We start from the raw sequence: 7,435 nt of genomic DNA on the forward strand, positions 1-7,435 counted from the left end.
GTTGGACGTGGAATTACGTGGGAGGCAGGTGGCCGGTCCCCGATGCACTGCTGGAAAGGACAGTGAATCCCTGAGGCTGATGGAGTCAGTGGGCTTGGGGGCAGTCCAGAACGAACAGATGGCAGGTCAAGAGAGGAGTTGTGCTAAGGAGGAAAGAAGTGCGAATTGCTGTGCCCTATCACACTTGTGCCCACCTGATGAACTTGGACTGTTTAGTAAAAGTTTGACTGTTGCAAGGAACCTGGTGTCCCATGTATTGTGTGCGGCAGCTACTGAAGACGGAGGCCTGGGGCCTACAAGTGAGTGTGACGCACCCTACACCCTACAGCACACTAGAACTGGAACACCCCTTGTCTGTAAAGTGCAAGAGCGAAACCAGACAGCAGCTCGGTCGCGACTACCGCTCTTGGCCACTTTACAAATACATGCATAAAAATCATCTAGGCACCATGTTGCCCCGAGTAAAGAGGAATGTGTAGCCCACAATATGCACTCTGTAGAGAGACAGAAAGACTACATTAACTATTGTTCTCTCCTCATACATCGGACCAAGTGAACTGGTCCATAAATGACACAGATCAACCTGTATACAGTCAATAGGTGTTTGTCTATAGGTAGAAATCATCAGGTCTAAACTGGACTGGCCTATAATGGAGGTCCCTTCATGGAGAACACAATAATAATTTGGTTAGTTTGAGGTTAATCTATTTTCTAACCCAATTGTCTATTTAGTCTAGATAATAGAGATGCACTATTTAGAATGTATTGAGAACACTGCCTGCATTCTATCACATGGGATTATTTACTTTACTTAGACTCTTTAGTTAGATTTGTTCCAATCCTGGACAAGTTGAAGGTTGTCCAGGTTTAGTAAAATATGTCTTCCTTCTGACAAAACATTGTCACCCCTGTCTACAAATCTTGTCTTTTTTGCAGCTCAGCTCCACTGAAGTGAATAAAGCAGAGCTGCAATACCACTGACTATATACATATATTGTATGGATTCACGCTCAGCAGTAGGTAGCGTTCACGCAGGCAATGTGGTTTTGGTACAAACATGTGCTGTTTTATTGCTTTCATAAAACTCCAAGTGATTCAAAACAAAACAGCTTCTTCTGGGCACAAAGGTGTAACCACAAATAAACAGTTTATTCAGCAGGCACATATGTCAGGGCGGGCTCACCTGAACAGATTACAGTCCTCTCTCTCTCAGCTTCTAGCTGCCAACACCAGAGGTCTTTTCTTCCTCCCAGATACAGGTCACATTTGCTGGTCACTCACCAGTTCCAACACACTCCACTCTGCTCAGCATCCCCCAACAGACTGACACAAAAATGAACACAGGTCCTGGCAGTAGACATAGCTGGGCAGGTGCCTCTAATCAAACCCTGCAGAGCTAGGATTTAGCCGTGTCCTTCCTGGCTCTCCTAGTTGTACAAGTTTTAGGGAGATGTGGAAAAAATGCTGCAAAGTAAGAATGCTTTCAAGACTAGAAGTGTTAAATAGTTTACTTTTATCAATTAGCAAAATGCAAAGTGAATGAACAAAAGAAAAATTTAAATCAAATCAACATCTGGTGTTACCGCCCTTTGCCTTCAAAACAGCATCAATTCCTCTAGGTACACTTGTCACTTGCACAAAGTGTTTGAAGGAACTCAGCAGGGAGGTTATTCCAAACATCTTGGAGAACTAACCACAGATTGTAGATGTCACTGGTGCAAATCCTTGCATTTCTTCATGTAATCCAAGAGAGACTAGATGATGTTGAGACCAGGGATATTTGAAGACCATATCATCACTTCCAGGGCTCCTTGTTCTTCTTTACACTGAAGATAGTTCCTAATGACATTGGCAGTATGATTGGGGTCATTGTCCTGCTGCAGAATAAATGTGGAGCCAATCTGATGCCTCCATGATAATATTGCATGATGGATAAATATCTACTTCTTAGGGCTCATTCACATATTATTTTTTTCACATATGAAAAAAACTGACCGAATTTCATCAGTAATTTCATTTCGAGTTTCATCAGATTTATTTCCGAGTTTTGGTACGAGTTTCATCAATTTTTCTTATACAACTGCTAAATAGTACCTTAAATTCATTATGTTTCACCCTTATCAGTTTCTGAATCCACTCATGACTATTGAACATCTGGAATATCCATAAAGATAAATTTTATCTAGGCTAGAAGAAAACAGGAATCATCTGGCAGGCATTTCCCTAGCATTCTACAATGGCCTTCAGCCTGGGTCTTAGGTGGTGGTCTTCATTCAATCAAGTAACATCAGTAAGTGAAATAAACAAATTTGTGAATTTTAAGTCTTGGCTGAACTATTCCTTCCTTTATTTAACAACCTAATGAGCTACATGACCCATCATCCAGAGAACCCTGCCAGTGTTCCTTGTGTTTGTTCTAACCACATATTACAATTACCATCTTGAGAGTTAGAAGTCAGGAGAATACTTTATTCTGAAATCTTGTGTTGAGCAGTTAGTGATATTATCCCTCTTTTTTTCTATTTAATCTTTGTATTGTATTGTCATATTTCCTATTGCATTTATCTTAAGAAATAAATATCTAGAGATATTCCCTGAATTCACTGCTTTTTATATTACCTAATTTCAAACCATAACTTTTTTACACTAATAAAGCCATAGCTGAGATTATTTTTTTATGTGGAATGAATAATATTTTATAAGAACAATTTTGGGTGTACAAATCTATTATTTATTAACGTTTAATATGCAAAATGCCTATTCAGAGAGGAAGAGGACTTGAGCTCTATAGCGCCACCTTTTGGAAGCAGCAACCCCTTAGACCTCAGTCCAGAGCCTCTCACCTAGCCAAATCAGATCACATACTTTGCACTGATGAGGGGCAATACCCTGAAACAACGTGTCTGCAAATTAAGATTCTGATTTGGCTTTTATTCTAAGTCATATTGCAAGGCTCATTAAAGGGTTGATAGTGACTGGTCGGATAGCTGCTTCCAACAGGTGGCGCTATAGAGTTGAAGTCCTCTTCCTCTCTGAAGAGGCAATTTGCATATTAAATTTACCCAGAGGAGCATTGCACGGCAAATAAGTCTCCTTACACTGGCATGCCAGGGCCGGTATGTCACTCTCCACAAGGAGAAATGTTACACCTTATTAATGTTTATTCATTTTTTGGGGGGTGGGGTAGACAAAGGTATTCAGACATTTTTATAAGTTAATATCTGCTTTGTAGGTATAAAATACAGTTGTGGGTAAAGCTCTAACATATGAACATATGCAGTAGGGCATTAGTAGCCACCTGACCACTAATGCATTAGCCATGTGGGTTACACACAGGGCTAGGGCTGTGAACCCTTAGGCCCCTGCAATTTTAAAACAGAGACTATATGAGTTGTATCTGCAGGCAAAAAGTGCATAAGCTATAACTATATTAATGGAAATATGAAAAGCCATCCGTAGTCATAAATATAAACCCATAGATAGGAGTTATCAAGATATAAAATATCCAATACACATTTGTTTCTTTTGTATTACATATAACCAAAATGCTTGTGACGCGCCCCTGGGCCTATGTCGCGCTGCGTTGCGCACGCGGGAGCTTACCCGGAGCCGGATCTGTTTAGGGTTGTAGTCTCGTGGCGGTGACCCGGTCCGTGCCCAGGGAGTCAAACTGGACGGCAGTCTGTTAGCGGTAGAAAATGGTTGATGACTACGCCACCCGTTGAATGCAGCCAGGGGGGCTGCTGCTGCAGGGCAGACCGCTGAGGCCGGTGGAAGGATGGTGCAGCGTGATAGTATAACCCCCAACGGGAGGGGTATGGCCTCAGGGCAGCCGACGTGGATGATGGGGGTAGCAGGAACCACTCAGAGACGGTATGGTAGCGTTCAGGGTCTTTACTGGTAACAACGATAGACCCTCCCGGAGTACTTGCTAGCGAACGGGGCCTGGTCAGTCCTTGAGCAGATGGGATCTCCCCTGGCCAGGCGTAGTTGTAGGCCTCCCAAGCTGACTGTACTCTTCTGGCTACCTTGCTAGAAGCTGATGTAAGTAGCCCACGTCCCTGAGTGTACCGTGTGGTGCTCACCCGTATGGCCGGTGACTCGGGGCCTTCTAATGGCTTCCGCTCCACGATGGTGGTGCTGGTCCCACGCGTGTGACCGGGCCTTCGGGCTTCTGGGCCAGGGGACCTGAAATCCCCTGCCTGACGGATTCTGCTGCTGGGTAGAAGTTAGTCCCCACAGCCTCGGACTCCGGGTCCGGTAAAGAATCTTCTTAGTCAGGGCGAGCTCTTTAGCTGCCAGCCCCTGACTCCTTGTGACTCTGCTGCTTCCTATGCTGCTCTTGTCTCTACTCTTCCTGGACTCACTCACCCTGCCTCAGCCCCGGGTTTATACAGGGGAAGTTCTTCCCCTCCCAAGGCTGGGCAGGAGGTGTGGCATGCACAGGATCCCTGACCAAAGGACCTCCCACCTGCTCTCAGACGTAATATCTCTATCACTGTGACAACCAGACCCCTGGGGTGTCACACTCCCCCCTAGTGAAATTTAGTACTCCGGGACTAAACACTTTTTAGAAAAATATAACAAGGTATATCAAAGAACAATAAAATACAATAAGGAAACACAATAAGATGGTCACGGATGTCCGCAACCGGGTGCAGTCTTTGAAGAAAAGCAAAGGTGTCCATTTCACCAACACAGGGAGACGTAACCAGGTAGGGGTCTGTCCTACCCCAAGTCCTTAACAGTCTCTAGTCCATCCTGGGTTACGCTCCAACTATATACAAAGGATTCCCGGTAAATCCACCGAAGACTCCTAAAAACAACTAGAAACACAAAATTACACACAAGCAACAATAAACAGGTAAACATGTAAAACAACTTAAACATTTAGATCCTCCAACGTGCGGGTAACTGGCCTCTAGTGGCCCTAGTGGACCTACGGAGCTGACTGTCTGGCCCTGAAGTACAGGGTGTAGGAGCTGTCAAGGGTAAACTGGGCAGCTGTCTACCGGCTCTTTGTCTCACTAGGGGTACGGCAGGCTCACTATAAGCAGAGGGTGGATTCTCCTGTTCCGCTTGGGTGGAGTCTTCTGCCTCCTGGACCGGCTGCTCTTCCAGCTCTACCCGTTGCTCCGTAGGTTCTTGGGATGATGGTTGGAGGAAGGTGAGTACGGGTACCACAACTGCACCATTGACTTGAGTCCAAGACCGAGGGAAGTCCCCGAGCACGGTACTAACCATATCTTCCCTTTCTTCCACGGGTCGATGGTCTTCCTGTTCCTCCTCAGGGTTCCTCAGTTGTTCGGGGCACTTCTTCAGGTGGTCCCGGGATACAATGGCTGTGGTTTCCCCTCCGTCTTTACTGATGGTACAGACCTTCGGGTTCTCGTGGCTTGAGGGCAGTACGGTGTACGGGTCCTTCTCCCACTGGTCGTCCAACTTGTGGAGCCGTCTCTTCCTCTTCAAGACCTGCTCTCCGGGTACCAGGGGAACAGCGGGAGCATACTGGTTGTAAGTCTTCTCTTGTCTTTCCCTAGCCTGACAGAGACTTCGCTCCACGCTCTCCTGTACTTTCCGGTACTGCTGCTGCCTCTCTGTGTCCCAGTCTGTTTCTGGTGAAGTGTCCTCGGGCGTCAGGACTCCCATTTCCAGGTCAACAGGTAACTTACCAGGTCTTGCCCTCATTAGGTAAGCCGGGGTACAGTTGGTGGAACCTACCGGGATGTGGTTGTATAGGTCCACCAGATCGGGCAACTTCTCAGGCCACAGACTGCGTTCTTCCAGGGGCAACGTTTTTAGAAGATCCATTACCACCTGGTTCATTTTCTCACAAAGTCCATTAGTTTGCGGATGGTAGGGTGTCGTCCTTATCTTCCGGCAGCCATACAGATTGCAGAATTCCTGGAAGACCTCCGCTTCAAAGGCAGGTCCCTGGTCCGTCAGCACTTGGTCCGGGTACCCGTGTGGATGGCAAAAGTGCTGCTGGAAGGCTCTAGCTGCTGTTCGAGCCGTTAAGTCCTTGACGGGGACGACAACCAGAAACCGGGAGTAATGATCCACGATGGTTAACGCGTAGACGTAGCCACTTCTGCTGGGGGTCAGTTTTACATGATCCAAGGCTACCAGTTCCAACGGTTGCCGGGTGACGATGGACTGCAGGGGAGTCTTCTGGCTGGCCCGGTCCTTCCTTCTCAGATTGCACGGGCCACAGTCTCTGCACCACTTCTCGATGGTTCCCCTCATGCCTACCCAGTGGAACCGCTCGCGCAGCAGGAACTCCAGCTTTTTCCACCCGAAGTGTCCAGCTCCGTCGTGGTATGCCTCCATCACCATGGCTGCGTCTCTTCGTGGCACCACTACTTGCCAGAGTAGTTCATGCGTCCTGGAGTTAACCATTCTGCGGCACAACTTCCCCTTGTAAAGGAACAGTCGACTCTTCTCTGCCCATAGTTGTTTGGCTTCCTCTGGAGCGTCTGATTCCAGGCTAGCCTCCGGGCGAGTCAGCATCTCCTTCACCAGTCGGACGGCAGGGTCGCTGTCTTGCGTTTCCGCCCAGTTGTAGTGAGGTAAGGGGTTCAACGTAGCAGCCTGCTTACTCCTTACCCGGTGGGAATACTGGATAGTCCCATGACGGTGGAACGCAGGGAGTTCAACTTCTTCCAGTCCCTCCGGATCTTCTCCTCCGTCCGGCAGGTTGGGCATCCTGGACAGGGCGTCCGCGTTGGTATTGGAGCGCCCTGCCCGGTATTTAATTGTGAACTCGTAGTTGGACAGACGGGCCATCCACCTCTGCTCCAGGGCACCGAGTCTTGCCGTGTCCAGGTGTGTCAACGGGTTGTTATCCGTGTATACGGTGAACCGGGAAGAAGCGAGGTAATGCCTAAAGCGCTCGGTGACTGCCCATACCACGGCCAGGAACTCTAGCTTAAATGAGCTGTAATTTTCGGGGTTCCTTTCGGTGGGTCGCAGTTTTCGGCTGGCATAGGAGATTACTCGTTCTCTCCCCTGCTGAATCTGGGACAGTACGGCTCCTAGCCCGATGTTACTGGCGTCGGTGTAGAGGATGAAGGGCTGGCTATAGTCCGGGTACGCCAAGATTTCATCCCCCGTGAGGGCCATCTTCAGCTGGCGGAAGGACTCTTCTTCTAGCTTTTCCCATTTGAAGGGCGGCTTCTGGTTCTTGGCCTTTCGGGACTGGCCTATCAGGAGGTCCTGCATAGGTGCTGCCTTTTTGGTGAAACCGGGAATAAACCTTCGGTAGTAGCCTACCAACCCTAGGAACTGCCGCACTTCTTTTACGCTGGAGGGGCTTGGCCATCCCTTAATTGCGGTGATCTTATCGGGGTCGGGAGCCACTCCGTCAGCGCTCACCACGTGTCCCAGGTATTGCACCTTTGGTTTCAGGAGGTGACACTTGGAGGGTTTCACCTTT

The sequence above is a fragment of the Phyllobates terribilis genome, unplaced genomic scaffold (genome assembly GCF_046119375.1).
Source record: "Phyllobates terribilis strain yellow unplaced genomic scaffold, ASM4611937v1 Scaffold_3__8_contigs__length_932513732, whole genome shotgun sequence".
NCBI lineage: Eukaryota > Metazoa > Chordata > Amphibia > Anura > Dendrobatidae > Phyllobates > Phyllobates terribilis.